The 17,469-nt window shown below is 49.2% G+C and overlaps 1 protein-coding gene across 1 annotated transcript in view; it reads right to left on the bottom strand.

Moving 5' to 3' along the window:
• The window catches only part of NRTN (neurturin), a 74,397-nt gene that overhangs the window by 19,992 nt on the left and 36,936 nt on the right, over positions 1-17,469 (bottom strand). The gene's annotated exons all lie outside the window — the stretch shown is intronic.

Here is a 17,469-nt window from a genome sequence, read left to right as displayed (position 1 = left end):
TCACAACACTCCCTGTGAGGCAGAGAGGCATTTATTAACCCCAGTCTACAGATGGGGTAAACTGAGGCCTAGAGGGACGCATGACTTTCTCCAAGATCACAAGGGCGTACGTGGCACATTCCAGAGCAGAATCCATTTCTCCTGCGTTTTAGGCTTGTGCCGTCACTATAGGAACATCTTTCCTCTCCCCTCGGTAGAGACCCCAGACTGGCCTGGGGAATGGCGTTTCAGAGATGAAGGACCTCAATTTCAACCGTGCCCTCTAGCGGCTGCAGTGCAGACTCGCCGTCATCTGTACCTCAAGCGGCAGACAGCCTGGGCTCGTAGGTTACAGGTCTGGGTCCCCACTGTGGTGTGGGGCTGGCCCTGCTGCCAACGACTAAAGGCTCCGTTCTTAGCGCTGAAAAGCGGCTAGTGCATTTGACCTGCAGCGGTGGGATGTAAGTGACAAGGTGGCTGCTCAGCTGTCTAGTTACCAGTCCCCATGGCTGCGCCAACTGGAACAAAACAGCTTGCGACCTAGCAACGGTACCAAACCCACGTGTGGCAGGGAAAATACAAAATTACCAGGTAAATCAGGCACAAAAGTGGGGAACCAAGCCTAGAACCCCCGGTCCTTCGCATCAAAACGCAGGCCTCTGCCCTTGAGGTAAGGGAGAGCTCCTTCAGCTCACTTTTGCGGTAGGGCTAAGCTGCAGCCACTAGAGGGCAGCGTGGCAACCACTCATTCACACAAAGCTAGAGCATCACACAATCGCCTCTTGGCTTCTGCAGCCAGACTAAATAACCTAAACCTTGGCAGGAGAGAAATGAAACGTCACTTCCGCACAGTGTTCAGGGGAAGGGCTGCTGGATGCCTATGTCTGAGAGAGTCAACACAGAGTGGCAGTAGGGGGTACTGGTTAGAGCGGGGCCGCTGCGTCAAGAGATGCATGTTCTACTCCCAGCTGTTTTTACTGCGTGGCCTCGGGAAAGGCCCCTCAGGAGACCTGGGGTCAATTCCCTGCTCTAGCCCAGACTAGATGTGGGGAAAGTCGCTTTGGGCTGAGAGCTGTGTCTCATTGCTCCGGCTGCACGGTGGGGATGACAGCATTGCCCTACTACACAGGGGTGTTGGGGGGGTAAATATAGTAAAGATTATGAGGGGCTGACATGCTACAGTTAAGAACATAAGAATGGCCATACTAGGTCAGACCAAAGGTCCATCTAGCCCAGTATCCTGTCTTCCGGGCCAGCTGCCCCAGAGGGAATGAACAGAACAGAGAAATTATCGAGTGATCCATCTGCTGTTTCTAGTCCCAGCTGCTGACTGTCAGAGGTTATGAGATGCCCAGAGCATGAGGTTGCATCCCTGACCATCCTGGCTAATAGCCATTGACTGACCTATCCTCCACAAACTTATCTAGCTCTTTTTTGGACCCGGTTATAGTTTTGGCCTTCACAACATCCCCTGGCAATGAGTTCCACAGGTTGACTGTGTGTTGTGTGAAGAAGTACTTCCTTTTGTTTGTTTTAAACCTGATGCCTATTAATCTCATTGGGTGACCCCTGGTTCTTGTGTTATATGAAGGGGAAAATAACACTTCCTTATTCACTTTCTCCACACCAGTCATGATTTTATAGACCTCTCTCATATCCCCCCCTTAGTTGTCTCTCTTCTAAGCTGAAAAGTCCCACTCTTTTTAATCTCGCCTCATATGGAAGCTGTTCCATACCCCAAATCATTTTTGATGCCCTTCTCTGCAACTTTTCCAGTTCTAATATATCTCTTTTTGCAATGGGGGCAAGTGCAAATACACACAGTATTCAAGGTGTGGATATACCATGGATTTATATAGTGGCATTATGATATTTTCTGTCTTATTAGCTATTCCTTTCCAAATGGTCCCTAAAATTCTGTTCGATTTTTTGACTGCTGTTGCACATTGAGCGGATGTTTGCAGAGAACTGTCCACAACGACTCCACGATCTCTTTCTAATTTAGACCCCATCATTTTGGATGTCTAGTTGGGATTCTTTTTTCCAACGTGCATGACTTTGCATTAGGGCTGTCGATTAATCGCAGTTCCCTCAACGCGATTAACTCAAAAAAATGAATCGCCATTAATTGCAGTTTTAATCTCACTGTTAAACAAGAGAATACCAATTGAAATTTATTAAATATTTGGGGTGTTTTTCTACATTTTCATATATATTGTATTCGGCGTTGTAATTGAAATCAGTGTATGTTATATTTGATTATAAATATTTGCGCTGTAAAAATGGTAAAGAAAAGAAATAGTATTTTCCAATTCGCCTCATGCAAGTGCTGCAGTGCAGTTTCTTTGGGTTGGAGTGCAGGGGGTGAGGGCTCCGGCTGGGGGAGCAGGTTCTGGGGTGGGGCCAGGGATGAGGGATTTGGGGTGCAGGAGGGTGCTCCGGGGCTACACCAGGGAGAGAGGACTCCCCCCAGCGCTCTCTCCCCGCAGCAGCACCTGGGCCGTGGGGGAGAGGCACCTGTCCCCGCCGCAGGAGCTCTGGGGCTGGGGCTGCAGGATACGCACCCCTCCCCAGGCCCCAGCAGGTCTGGGCTTCCCGGGCCACACCACTCCGGTTGCACCTGGGGACGGCCCGGGCTGTGCCGCCCTGGCAGGGTCCAGGCCGCTCCGGGGTCCATCCAGGCCGCATCATGGCTGGGGCTGGCTTGGACCGTGCCTGGGGCCACGCATGGACCTGATCCCAGCCGTGGCAGGTCCCCGGGAGGGTTCCCTAAGCGCCCGCACGGCGCTAAATAGGACCGTTGCACGGCTGTGTAGCTTATAGGGAACTCCGCCTCTCTCCATTGTGAAAACTGACCATTTATTCCTTCCCTTTGTCACCTATCTTTTAACCAGTTACTGAGCCAAGCGAGGACCTTCCCTCTTATTCCATGACTGCCTACTTTGTTTAAGAGCCTTTGGTGAGAAACATAGGCACCGACTCCGTGGGTGCCCTGGCACTGGAGCACCCATGGGGAAAAAGTAGTGGGAGCTCAGCACCCACCAGCCACAGCTGATTGGGAACGCTGCCAAACAGCGGGAAGGGCTTGGGGGAGGGCGGAGATCTTGGGGAAGGGGCGGAGTGAGGGCGGGGCTTCAGGGGAAGGGGCAGAACGGGGAGGGACAAGGCAGAGCGAAGGCGGGGCTTTGGGGGACAGGGTGGAACACCCCCAGGGAAAAGTAAAAGTCGGCACCTATGGTGAGAGACCTTGTCAAAAGTTTTCTGAAAAGTTCATACACTAGATCTACTGGATCCCCCTTGTCCACATGTCTGACACCCTCAAAGAACTCTAATAGATTGGTGAGGCATGATTTCCCTTTACAGAAGCCACATTGACTCTTCCCCAACATATCGTGTTCATCTGTGCATCTCATAATTCTGTTCTTTACTATCGTTTCAACCAACGGCCTGGTACTGAAGTTAGACTTACCAGCCTGTAACTGCCAGGGCCCCCTCTGGAGCCTTTTAAAAAAAAAATCTGTATTACATTGGCCATCTTCCAGTCATCTAGTACAGAGGCCGATTTAAGTGATAGGTTACAAACCACAGTTAGCAGTTCTGGAATTTCATATTTGAGTTCCTTCAGAATTCTTGGGTAAATACCATCTGACCCTGGTCACATATTACTGTTTAATTTATGTGTTTGTTCCAAAACCTCTCTACTGACACATCAGTCTGGGACAGTTCCTCAGATTTGTCACGGAAAAAGAACGGCTCAGGTGTGGTCATCTCCCCACTTCCTCTGCAGTAAAGACCAAAGCCAAAAATTAATTTCGCGTCTCTGCAATGGCCTTGTCTTCCTTGAGTGCTCCTTTAGCTCCTCAAACATCCACTAGCCCCACTGACTGCTGGGCAGGCTTCCTGTTTCTGATGTACTTAAAAAAATATTTGCTGTTAGTTTTTGTGGCTTTAACTAGTGTGCTTTCAAATTCTTTCTTGGCCTGCCTTATTATATTTTTACATATGACTTGCCAGGGTTTATGCGCCGGTCTCTTTTCCTCACTGGGATTTGACTTCCAGATTTGAAAGGATGCCTTTTTGACAAAGAACTTCTACTGTGGCTGCAGCTTATACTAGCAAAAACCTGCACTTTTGCTGGTCTAGCTTGTTCCAGACTCCCTGCCCCACCACACCCCCTAAGCGAAATATGTTATACCGGCAAAAGTGCAGTTTTGCTGGTCTACTTGGATCTATAAAATCCATAATAATAGTCTTTACCTCACAGGGGTATTTTAAAGCTTTATTAGTGTTTGAAGGCTTGGCTCTCCCTCTCTGTCTGAATCAGGAGCAACTTCCCTGAAGTTCCTGGCATAACACAAGGGTTAAATTGGTGTAAGTGTGTGGTGAATCAGGCCTGGAGCCTTTCCGGGCTTTCAATGAAAGGCGCTCTAGGAGCACAAAGCCACGAGGGATCAGTATGTCGGTTTCAGACTCGATGTAGAGACGAAATGTGGGACGTACATTTCTAGCATCAGCTATTCTACGGCCCTCCAGAGAGATGGCCCTGGGTACAGTAAAGGTCACGTGCCGACCGCACGCTTTAAATCAAACTTCACTGTGCAATTGTGAACATTGCTGGAGACCACGTCATACTAATCAAGGCATGTTGCTTGTACTTTATAAACTTTATGGCATTTTGGGATGTATAAGTAGGGGCATAGCGAGCAGATCGAGGGACGTGATCGTTCCCCTCTATTCGACATTGGTGAGGCCTCATCTGGAGTATTGTGTCCAGTTTTGGGCCCCACACTTCAAGAAGGATGTGGATAAATTGGAGAGAGTCCAGCGAAGGGCAACAAAAATGATTAGGGGACTGGAACACATGAGTTATGAGGAGAGGCTGAGGGAGCTGGGATTGTTTAGCCTGCAGAAGAGAAGAATGAGGGGGGATTTGATAGCTGCTTTCAACTACCTGAAAGGGGGTTCCAAAGAGGATGGCTCTAGACTGTTCTCAATGGTAGCAGATGACAGAATGAGGAGTAATGGTCTCAAGTTGCAGTGGGGAAGGTTTAGATTGGATATTAGGAAAAACTTTTTCACTAAGAGGGAGGTGAAACACTGGAATGCGTTACCTAGGGAGGTGGTAGAATCTCCTTCCTTAGAGGTTTTTAAGGTCAGGCTTGATAAAGCCCTGGCTGGGATGATTTAACTGGGAATTGGTCCTGCTTTGAGCAGGGGGTTGGACTAGATGACCTTCTGGGGTCCCTTCCAACCCTGATATTGTATGATTCTATTCTATGATTCTAACTGATAGACACGGATCTGGGTCTTCCATCAGTGCAGGGAAACTCAGGAAGCAGCTAACAGGACAGCAACGTGAGCTAAAGGTTTAGAACAAGATGCCAAGAAGATTATTGCATTCGAATGGAGGCTGCTACTCAGACGCACTCCCATGGAAGGTGATGGGAATTTGCTTCTTGAGGGCCTGAGTGAAAATCAGAGGTGGGCCTGTGAATTGTGGTCTATCGTGAGCAGTCAGTAGATGTGATCGGACAACAAAAATGGGCAACAAAAATGATTAGGGGACTGGAACACATGAGTTATGAGGAGAGGCTGAGGGAGCTGGGATTGTTTAGTCTGCGGAAGAGAAGAATGAGGGGGGATTTGATAGCTGCTTTCAACTACCTGAAAGGGGGTTCCAAAGAGGATGGCTCTAGACTGTTCTCAATGGTAGCAGATGACAGAACGAGGAGTAATGGTCTCAAGTTGCAGTGGGAGAGGTTTAGATTGGATATTAGGAAAAACTTTTTCACTAAGAGGGTGGTGAAACACTGGAATGCGTTACCTAGGGAAGTGGTAGAATCTCCTTCCTTAGAGGTTTTTAAGGTCAGGCTTGACAAAGCCCTGGCTGGGATGATTTAACTGGGAATTGGTCCTGCTTTGAGCAGGGGGTTGGACTAGATGACCTTCTGGGGTCCCTTCCAACCCTGATATTCTATGATTCTATGACACTGTCAGGTCCCCTTTTCGACTGGACTTTCCGGTTGAAAACCAGGCACCTGGCCACCCTACCAGGGCCTCAGATTCACATCTCCTCTGACAGCAGCTGCAGAGCACGGCCGAGCACATGGGGTTGGTTTGGGTGCACAGGAAGAGCGCCCCCTGCTGGATCCCCAGAACGGCTTCCTGCGCCGCCGCCTTGTTCCGTGGAGGTCTCTCATGCAGCTTCTAGGCCCTGCCTGGCAGCTTTTAGCTTGGGAAAGCTGGCCCGGTTACAGCACAAGGGGGCATGGCTGCGGGCCACGTGAATGTTTGCAAAGAGACGATCTCAAAATACTTTTTCCAGAACAGGAACTAGTAAACTGTCAGCAACTCATAGGCCCAGAAATAGACAAAGGGAGGCAAGTGTCCCTTTCGAGCGAGGATAAACTGCTTGTTTAAAGGCTTGCGGTGGGATTCGCACCAGGAATCGGAATGCTGGCAGGAGTGGATGAGCCCCCGGGGGGGTCACCATCAAAGGGACGGAGTTCTTCAGCAAGAACAGAAGGAAGGGAGATGAAAGAGTCAGCTATTTGCAGAGACTGCTCTGCAGAAAGGCAGCTAATTTCCCCCTCTGTAACAAGTCAGGGCTCCGGGGAATGGAAAGCCTTTGTAGAGGTAATCTGAGCACCCTAGCTTCAGGAAATCAGCCAGCAGCCCCACACAGCGGGAATGTACTCGGGTAGCTTTACAGACACTCGAGGCAGGCGTTCCAGTCTAGCTTTTCTATTCAGGTTAGTAAGAGGAGGAGTACGACAGTAGCGCCTAGTAGTGCCAGTCATGTGCTTGGTACTGTACAAACACCGAACAAACAGGCAGCCCCTGCCCCACAGATCTTACAGTGTAAGATTCTTGTCACCGTGGGATCTGAGCTCGTGACACCGCTAGCAATGCGGGACCCCACGCAACTCCATCACACACTCTTCGCTCCAGCACACTCCAGGAACATTATGACGGACTCAGAGAAGGGTATCCCAGCGCCTCACGCTTTGACTCTAAGCGGACAAAGCAGGCAAGCTGCTCTCTTCCCCGCCCCGATGTCCATGCACAGCCAGAGCAGCCGTGATGGGGCTTCACCTTCATTCCCCCACAGCACGGGTAAACTGAGAACGCCCTCTGGGCTGGAGTTTGCTGTGGTTTATGCCAATGTAATCTGGGGCAACTGCACGGAAGTCAAAAAGGGTTTGCTCTCGGTTTACATAGGCGTCTCTGAGATGAGAATCTGTGTGAGCGTGTGTCTCTCTGGTGGTTCTTGATTACCAAGCAGGTAAATTCCAAGGACACAGCACTTTGGCCTGCAGCCTCACCATCTCTGCATAGAGCAAAGCACGTCTAGTTCCTAAGAAGACCCTTCAGTCTTGTCTACATGGGGACACTCAGTAAAAATTAATTCAGATTAATTTTCAATGTGGATTAATTAAACCTCAAACCCCTGTCTGGACACTCTCATTTGGAATTAAAGTGGCTTTAGGAAAATTAATCCAAATTAACCAAAGGTGCGAATTCGAAGCAGATTAGTTACTAATCTGCTTTGAATTCACTCCTTCGGTTTATTTGGATTAACTCTCTGAAGTGTCCCCGTGTAGACAAGCCCTTCTTTCAGTCTGATTTCCCACAAAGCAAGGCCACCAAGAATTTATGAAGCAAATCTGGAAGAAGGGAAAAGGCACCACTGTGTGTGCAGTAATTTCTGGTTCATCCTGGCCAAGAGAAACCAAAGTACTCAGGAGATTTCCAGGCCAATTTCAAGACGAGTGAGCTTCTGAAAGTCCTTGAGTAAACAGCTGATCTTCAGTGTAGCCATGTTCTGTGTGGTTTGTCCATCACTAGTCAGAATGTCCAGTCAGTTCAGTCCAGATCCCACTAGCTGAACATTCTCGTATGTTTTACCTTTTGCATCGAGGAGCTGAGATCTCTGTAATTACATGAATACAGTTCTGGTGCCACAAATCGGCAGGCATCACATCTCCTTTCCATCTTGGGACCCGTCTTCCATCCAATCTGCATCGCAGGCAGGGACGGCCACTGTGGGGAAAACCTCAGTATACCTCAGAAAGGTCTGGAGGCAGAAGGGCATCACGCACGCAGGCTGGGATTTCAAAGGTGCCTAAGGGTGTTAGGCGCTGAACTTTCACTGAATTCCAATGGATCGGGGTACCTAAGTGGAGATGGGTGAGTTACTGATTTTTCACTTTGGCCAGCAAACTGAATATTCGGTTGGGGTCCAAAAATGTTTGGTGCACATCAACAAACTGGAAAAGTCCACGTCAAGCCAGCAAACCTCTTGGATGTATCTGCACTGCAATAAAACACCTGCGGCGCCGAGTCTCAGAGCCCGGGTCAATCAACTCAGGCATGCAGAGCTAAAAACTGCAGTGGAGACATTTGGGCTTGGGCTGGAGCCCAGGTTCTGAGACCCACACCCCTCCCAAGGTTTCACAGCCCAGCCTGAGCCCAAATGTCTCCACTAAAAGTTTTAGTCCTGCAGCCCGAGCCAGCCGACCCAGGCCAGCCGCAGGGTCTTCTACTGTAGTGAAGAGCATCCCCCATGTGACTGTCAGCCAAGTAGGTAGGATGCTTGCCTGCAATGCGGGACAGCCAGACTTGAATCCCCACTCAGGAGCAAGGGCTGGAAAGTGAGATCATCCCCCTGCCACGTGTGGGGTCTAAGCCCCAAGCCATGGGCTGTTCAGGGGGAGGGTGCTCTCGCTCTCCTGTCAAAGCTGTTCCAGTGTGAATATATCCTTAAAGAGCCACGGGGCCAGCCAGCACCACTCTGTAACCTGGTGATTAAAGCATTCACCTGGGAAGTAGGCACTGTGGTCAAATCCCTCCTCTGAATCAGACAGAGAAGACTGGAACCCACAGCGTCTACCTCCCAGATGAGCAGCTCCATCATCAGGCTACAGATTCGTTCACTGGCCCAATGAATAGGTAAATAGTTATGAAAAGTTTCAGAGTAACAACCGTGTTAGTCTGTATTCGCAAAAAGAAAAGGAGTACTTGTGGCACCTTAGAGACTAATCAATTTATTTGAGCATGAGCTTTCGTGAGCTACAGCTCACTTCATTGGATGCATGCCGTGGAAACTGCAGCAGACTTTATATATACACAGAGAATATGAAAAAATACCTCCTCCCACCCCATTGTCCAGCTGGTAATAGCTTATCTAAAGTGATCATCAGGTGGGCCATTTCCAGCACAAATCCAGGTTTTCTCACCCTCCACCCCTCCACACAAATTCACTCTCCTGCTGGTGATAGCCCATCCAAAGTGACAACTCTTTACACAATGTGCATGATAATAAAGTTGGGCCATTTCCTGCACAAATCCAGGTTCTCTCACCCCCTCACCCCCCTCCCAAAAACCACACACACAAACTCACTCTCCTGCTGGTAATAGCTCATCCAAAGTGACCATTCTCCCTACAATGCGCTTGAGAGCAGAATGGCCTATGGCCTGATGGCGAGGGCATTCAAGAGGGAGACCCCCATTCAACTCCTTGCTCCTCTGACGGCCCTGGCTATCTCCTTAGGGAAGGAGAAGGAGTCAAGCTGGGGAACTAACCCTTTCTGGAGCCTGACGTGAGGCTGGGAAGCAAGGGCAGGTGTGTTCCGAGATCCAGAGTCAATCCAGACACTGCTTGCGGGGGCTAAGCGGGGAGAGTCTGGTGTGGGAGCAGCTCTGTGGGGATGACGGGGACTCCTAATTAAAAACCCCATCGTGAAACGAACAGCAGGGCCACGGAGGCTCTTTGATTCCAAACTGCTCATCTATAAAAAGGCTTCCTAGCTGGGAAAGGAATCCTGGAGAGGCACAGAATGTGACAAATGTGTTAACAGAGCACTGGGCACCGGGCTGCACTGCAAGGCAAGAGAGATGTGATTCTGGAGTATAAACAGCCCAGGTGGCGCTGGGGAAAGCGGGAGGCAGTGACGCTAACCAGAACTCTGCCGTCCGTTTGAAGTTCCCTCAAGAAGTTGTGCCAAGGCAGCTGTTGTAAACCTCCAGTCGCTCCGGCGTGGGTCTCCAGAACCCGTCACGCTCCGTTCTGACCTCGGGCCATAGAAAGCAGAGGAGAGCTTGAGCGCTCTGACTTGCAACCTCTGGTTCTACCCTGCTGGCAGAACTTTGGCTCCATCCCTGACCTCGCCCACCGCGCGGGCGGCACATGGCAAACGCAAAATAATTCCTGCCCGTGCACAAAGATTTTTTTGTTTTTGAGATGCACGGCCAGACAGAAGCAAAACATGCGGGAGACACTGCAAGAAAAATAAAAGAGCCACAATAGCCAATCTCAGAGCCTGGGTCCACTGACTTGCGCTTGCAGGTCTCGCGCTACCGGGCTAAAAAAAGAAATGTAGATGTTCGGGTTTGGGCTGGAGCCTGGATTCTGAACTCCGGGGTGGGAGGGGGACGACCTCGGAGCCCGGGCTCCAGCCTTTGCCCCAAAACCCACACTGCTGTATTTTTAGCCCCATAGTGCGAGGCCTGTGAGCACAAGTCAGCTGACCCGGGATCTGAGACTCACGGCCCCAGGTCTTTTTGCAGTGTGGATGTACCCTTGATCTGACCATTTGGGAAGCTGGAAGGTAAAGGCCCCTGTTTTATTTCACATCCATAAAATTTTAGGAGAAATATTGCAGCCAGGCAGCAGTGCTGCGGGGAAGGATCTGGTTTTGTGCCTTGTTCCGCATGCCCTTAAACAGTTTTGCAAAGCCTAATATCAAAATAATTGTTTTCATTATTTTATGTCTTAATATTTAAGGGAAAATAGTTGTTTGAGGGGTGGAGACATCCCCGTGAGGTCCCCGGGAATGCCAGGCTAGTGCAGCATGCCTCCAACTCTCATCCTATAGACCAGTGTTTGTCAACCTTTCTGATACCAGGGACAGGCTTGCTGCCTTCCTAAGCTGTGTCAGGGAGAGCTCAGGGACCGGTGCTAGTCCACGGGCCGGTCATTGAGAAACACTGCTCTGGAGCATTTCAGAAAGCAGATACTTCTCACGGATCCTGCTTCTCTGCCAAACCCCTATTTCTGTGGGCCACAGGAACTGGCAGACTGGAGCAGACCCAAGGTCCATCTAGCCCAGTAGCGTCTCTCTGACAGTGGCCAGTGCCAGACTCTCCAGAAGAAGATGTAAGATACCTTGCAGGGTTGGTGGATTAAACCGCCCCCATGGAAGTCTCTTTATCTCCCTTCCACCACTAGTTTTTTTAAAGTAATGACTGTGATAAGTAGATATTATGGAAGATCTCTGCATATTCCTGGGTCTCCATCGACCAAACTGTCAGGACCACTGTGAAAGTGTAATGTCGACAGACTCTGGTCGGCGGGCAGGATCGAACCTGGGACCTCTGGATTTATATGCATGAGCCTCTATTGCATGAGCTAAAAGCCACGTGGCTCTTAGCTAAGGCTGTAGAGCAGACTCATTAATCTCTCTCTAACTGGTCTCGGGGCCACTCAATGGGACAGAGTACCACCCCCAGGAGGTGTGTGGGTTACAAGATCACATCTGAAATTCATTCTCCAAGCTGAGCAAAGGGCAAGAGCAATGGGAGAACATAGGCATCAACACCAGGGATGCTCGGGGGCTGGAGCACCCATGGAAAGACAAAGTGGGTTTTCAGCACCCACCTGCTGATCAGCTGTTTTGCGGTGGGTGGGACTCGGGAGGTGGAGCAAGGGTGGACAGAGGTGGGGTGAGTGTGGGGATGGGGGCAGGGCCTCAGGTCAAAGCAGGGGTGGAGCATCTACCCAGAAAAATGAAAGTGAGCGCCTGTGTGGGAGAAAGTCAATGAGATTCTGACATCTCCTTGTTTTAAAAACTGGCAGCAGCATCACAGGACGGGGGGAGAGTTTCTTTTTATATATATAGTCATTGTTATTAGTTATTGAAGCCAGGATATATGCAGAGAGCAGTAGTAACAACTTAGCTCCCAATTCTGCAAGCCTTCCTCGCAGCCAGGTCGAGAGGACTGTTTGCATAAACGCTGCCGAATCTGGGCCCTTGGTCTTCTTCCCATCTGGGGCAGCGAGAGGTTGTAGCATTGCAGAGGCGTTTTCATGCCACCCTTCCAAATGATTTTGGACGGCTAATTCCTTGTCCTGACAGATAACAAACAGCTGAAAGGAACGTTATCCACCGGTGGGCTCCAAAGGCTGTCAGATCAACTTGTGCCCACGGTGAGGCAGCCTGGTCTAATGGCTAGTGCTGGCCCGGGAGACGGGACAGCTGGGTTCTATTCCTAGCTGTGCCACTGTCCCGCAGCATGCCCTGATGGGAGTCGCTTCTTCTTTGAACCTGTTTCCCCTCCCACCCTTTGTCTACTGAGACTGTGAGTTCGCCGTCTCTCGCCAGGTGTTCGTACCACGCTTAGCACCACACACAGCCCCATTGCGGCTGGGGCGTCCCGATTATCTTGTAATACCGATAACCAGGCCTGGTTCTGTGCGCAGCGCTGAGACTGCGAGCATAGGCCTGCCCCAGAGATGTTAAACACCACCATGTCCATATCAGTAGCTTCCTGAGCCCGCTCCCAAGAGGTCCGTACTAGTCCAGAAGTAAAAGATCTACCGCCGTGGCCCCTAATCTCCACTGTACAAATCAATCATCTATCAGTACCGGGTTCTGTAAAAAAGAAAGGTTTCTACTTATGAAGCCGGAATCACTGGCCTAAAGCGCTTTTAAAAACCAGCTCCCTGCTACAAGTGCGCAAGATGACAAAATTACATAACGCTCCTGTTCCTTTCTTTGGGATTTTCTTGCACTGGTCAAACCACAACGTGTGTGCCAGCCAACGGGGGATCTGAAATTCACAGAAAAACAAATTACAGCCCATGACTCACCCAGCCTTTGTTTGAACTGTGCTCTCGGGCTTTTCATTGCCATTTGCAACTTGCAAAACCGTTTTTGATTACAATAAATAATAAGAATGGTAGGGCCTCGGTTGCTTAACCAGCAAAACACGTGTCTGGTTGGGAGGTGCCGTTGCCAAGAGAATCCAGATCACAAAAATGACGGGTGCCAACAAAGCTGACTGTTTATCTCCAAACAGCCCGAACGCACCCCTGCCCACGGCCAATCTCACACTTGGAACGGACAAACCTCTGCATAGCTGCTTCCTCTCCCCATTGACTCCTGCAGCTCGACGGCCTGCCTTCATCTTCTATGGATTGAGTCTCAGCCACCTCCCTGTCAATCCAAGCCCCAGTCCCAGCCAGGCATTGCGTTAACTGACAGCTGATAAAAACAGAAGGCATCAGCCCAGATCTTCTAAAGAACTAGGCTCCCGTTTAGGCACCGAAATTAAGTGCCCAGCACCTGCCATTAACAATGGAGAGTCCCCCAGCCAGGGTTGCCAATTTTGGTGGGACGTGTGCTTGGAAGTTTCTTCACATGACATAATCTTTCATGAAAGATTCATCTTTACGTTCCTGGAGAGTCCAGGGCAATCCTGGAGGGCTGGCAACCCTCCCCATCACCTTCGGGGTTCATGGGAGCTCCTAGTTGTTGAGCACTTTCAGAAATCTGGACCACTGCACAGACGGCCTCCCCAAGACCCTCAGCCTTAATATCTCCCCATAGGTGTTGAATACAAGAAGTGGCAGAACTGAGCTGTCTGGTGTCCTATAGGAGAGGGCCCTGCCAGTTTAGCAGCTGCCATGTTGCCCAGAATTTATAGCTGAGCTGTAAGGTCGAGAGAGGAGGTCATGACTGCAGGCTCCTTGGCCTTTCTGTTGAGACTGCCAATGAGACAGCCAGCTAGTGGGGGGGATGTTCTATCCATTAGCTCCTGCTCAGAGACCCACCAGCTTATTCTGTGTGGGCCTTCAGGAGCCAACAGTTCTGGCCAACAGAGCTTCAGTATGGAGAATGAGGAGCCCCACTGCCAAACTGATCCAGCTGTCATATCAGGCTCACAGCACGTTTCTGCTCTCCGAATTCCCCAGGGGGCTGCATGGGTTAGTCTCTCTCCCACTCCGCCTTCTCCCCTTTCCTCGCTCCAGAACCAAACCCCTGAGTGCTGGCTGCCACCAGCGATGTCTCACTCAAGCGGATACAGAGCTAGCATCAAAAGAAAAAAAAAAAAACAAAATACCCCGGGGGCAAAGATCAGAAAGCCCTCAGCATTAGCCTGCTAAGCTGCACTGACAGGCTGAACCAGGCTTCTCGGCAACTGGATATTTCACATCATAAATAGTGACAAAAGCTAATGTGAAGTCTCGATCCTCCTGGCATAGCCACACCTGCTGGTGAGGAAATGCCAAGCGACCAGCCAGCCCTTCACCCTGTCCTTTAGACACGCGCTTGAACTTGGCCACTAGCTGCTTTAGATGAAAGATGCTGTGTGTTGTAGCAGCCGATCTGTTCTGGGGTTGCTTTTGAAAGTTTGTATCTAGTATCCGGCCGGAACCTAGCAGTCTGAAAGGGAGATTGCTCTAGGGATTCCTTAATAACTACAGGTTTCAGAGTGGTAGCCATGTTAGTCTGTATCAGCAAAACAATGAGGAGTCCTTGTGGCACTTTAGAGATTAACAAATTTATTTGGGCATAAGCTTTCGTGGGCTAAAACCCACTTCATCAGATGCATGCTTTTTAGCCCACGAAAGCTTATGCCCAAATAAATTTGTTAGTTTCTAAGGTACCACAAGGACTCCTTGTTGTTTTTAATAAATACAATTAGCACGCATATGCCTAAATTGCAAAGCAATTGATTAATTATTATTAATTATTTGTATTACCATAACCTCTATGAGCCCTACTCACGGACCAGGACCCCGCTGTGCAAGGTGCTGTACAAACAGAACAAAAGACATTCCATCCTCCAAAAAGCTTCCAAGCCAAGTTTAAGACAAGACACGGCAGGTGGATATAGAGAGACAGGGGAGTGCAAGGAAACTATGAGACAGCCCATGTACATGTGATGGGACATGGTCTCAGCATAGCAGCATCCTAGCCAATCTCAAGACCTTTGTACGCATCGCAGCAAAGGAGAGATTTGAAGCACAGCAAAATGGTTTTGTGGGAGCGCCTCTCAAGCACGAGGGGCGCTTGTCTGCCGATTCGACAACTGGGTTATGGAGGCTGGCACTGTGGGTTGATCATTAGCCCAATCATACAGGTGGGGGAACCAACACGCAGAGTGGGGTACGTGGCTTGCCCAGGAGTTTTGATCAGAGACACCTTGGGGATTCGAACCCAGCTCTTCTGCTGCTAAGCCACCTTACCCACTGTACCATGCTGCCCTGCCAGGGATCAGAGCACTGCTGTAGAGGTACATATATCAGATATGGGACTTCAGAAGACAACCCCCATCCCGCTCCAGTTTCCTGAATTACACAGGCTTAGCAGAATTCGATTTTTTAAAATCATTTTGACAGATAATGTCAATGTTTATTTTGAGGCACTTTTTTCCATTTAAATGTTCACCACTGCGCAAAGGGATGGGGCTTGTGCATCTTTTTTACGGCTAGCGGGGTAAGTTTTCACAGTTGTGGGAAATAATTTTTTTAATGGCACTAAGGTTTTAACTTCAAAAAGGTAAAGCTTGAGAACTGGTAAAACGCAACTGGCCAACATCACACATCACAGTAAACAAAGTAAATATCCTTAAACCCTAATAAGTTCTCAAGCAGTATTTCTCTTTCTTCACCTATCTTCACATTTCGATTAACATCAATGGCAAATGTTTTTCCGTCTGTTTCTGAGGGTCCGGTGATCTCAACATTTACTGATAAAAATCGAATCTTTCCAAGCCTAATTACACAGGAGTCTTCAAAGCAGACCAGACTGCCAAAATAGGAAGAGAGCTCAGTTCTAACAGAACTTTGGCTTATCGGTTATAGGGCCAGAAGAGCCACGTATACTTTACACCTGTTTCAAAAGATAGCATGATGAATACAGAATGTTGGAACGTGCCTAGGAGATGAATTGTCTTATCGTATGTGTAATAGCTGTAAAAGAGTGCTAAAAATATTGTTCTAAAGATGCTGCGAGCCTACTTTTCCATTGCCCTTGACTTCAGGCAGTCATTTAGACCAGGGCAAGAGCTGTAACTTTACTATACAGGCAAAGACTGCTTTGCTTCTATAGAGAAGCCGTGTGGTCTATTGGCTAGCAGCACTGACTAGGGCCCTGACAGACTTGGGTTCTAGTCTCACCTCTGCTGTGTAACCATGAGTAGGTCTCTGTTTCCACTGTCAGTCTTGTTTAGACTGCAGTGGATGTTTGTGTAGGGCCTAGCCCAATGGACTTCTAGGCCCTACTATAATTCAACAAATAATGCGAGTGAATCTGCAGCCATGGGGGAGCCAGCTAGCTACCATTCTGGCTCAGGTACCAGCAATAAGATAATGAGCCACATATTGACTGCAAAATCAGAGTGAATGGCAAGGGTATTATCGTCATGTGTATTGTGGAAGTAGCACCTACGTGCCCCAGTCGTAGGTCAGCCCTGGGCTAGGTTCTGCAGCAACACAGAACAAAAGCCAGTCTCTGCCCCAGAGAGCTTACAGTTGAAGTATAAGACACAAGACAACAGGTGGCTACAGATGGCAGAGCATAAGGACACAGTGCTGCTTTGTAGTGGTATAGGCCGGGGTCTGAGCACACCCGCTGCCTTGCCATTGTCAAGTGCAATATGCAATCCAGAAAGCACCCAGATTGACTCTCAGATCCCAGGGGGAATTTTCAGCACTGGCCTTTAGAGAAAAATCATCTTTCTGCTTGTAAACTGAGTAGCTTTGGCCTAGGAAATATTGGACAGAATGATGGAAGCGTGACGGATGTGGGACTGCTGTGTAACACTGTCGGATTTCTGTATGTGATTGGGTCACTGGAGCAATTACTGTATGAACACGCTGGTTCAGTTTAACGGCAGAGCTTTGGGGACAAAAGCAGGAAGGCAGAGCTTTCGGGAAACACATCCAGGGTCAGAAAGAGACAATGCCTGAGCTATTAAAAGGGAAGATATTCCTTCCAGCCCCCAGCCATGTTACAAACCTCATTTTGCCAAGACTGAGAATGAACACATCGAAAGGACAAACAGCTAAAAACTCTCCGATCTGAGGTGGGACCAGTTGTTCCATAGCTGTTCATGGTGAACAGACTGACCCAGACAGCTGTGTGTGACTTTGAAGTCACTCCTTCCTAGCTTTCCAGGGGGATGGTGACCCAAAGGTAAGAGACCTGCATAGGGACTATTAATTGTTTTAAACTTCCTTTTATCTTATGCTTTGCTTTGTTCCTGCTGTTCAGATTAAACAATACTTTCATAAGAGAAAGCTGCCTGGTCACCTGCCTTAAAAACTAGTTACAAGTTCCTGAAGGGAAGACCCACAGGTATCCAAACGCAGTCAGATCTGTTAGGGATAAAATGGTTGATAGCAGGTCCCAGAATACAGCACCCTGAGTCTAAATGGAAGGATCACTTCATTCCATCCAAGGGAGGTAAATGCACAAAGCC

The sequence above is a fragment of the Lepidochelys olivacea genome (assembly GCF_965140295.1).
Source record: "Lepidochelys olivacea isolate rLepOli2 genome assembly, chromosome: 25".
Taxonomy (NCBI): domain Eukaryota; kingdom Metazoa; phylum Chordata; order Testudines; family Cheloniidae; genus Lepidochelys; species Lepidochelys olivacea.
The sequence above is the reverse complement of the archived record's forward strand: the minus strand, read 5'-3'. Positions and strand labels throughout refer to the sequence as shown.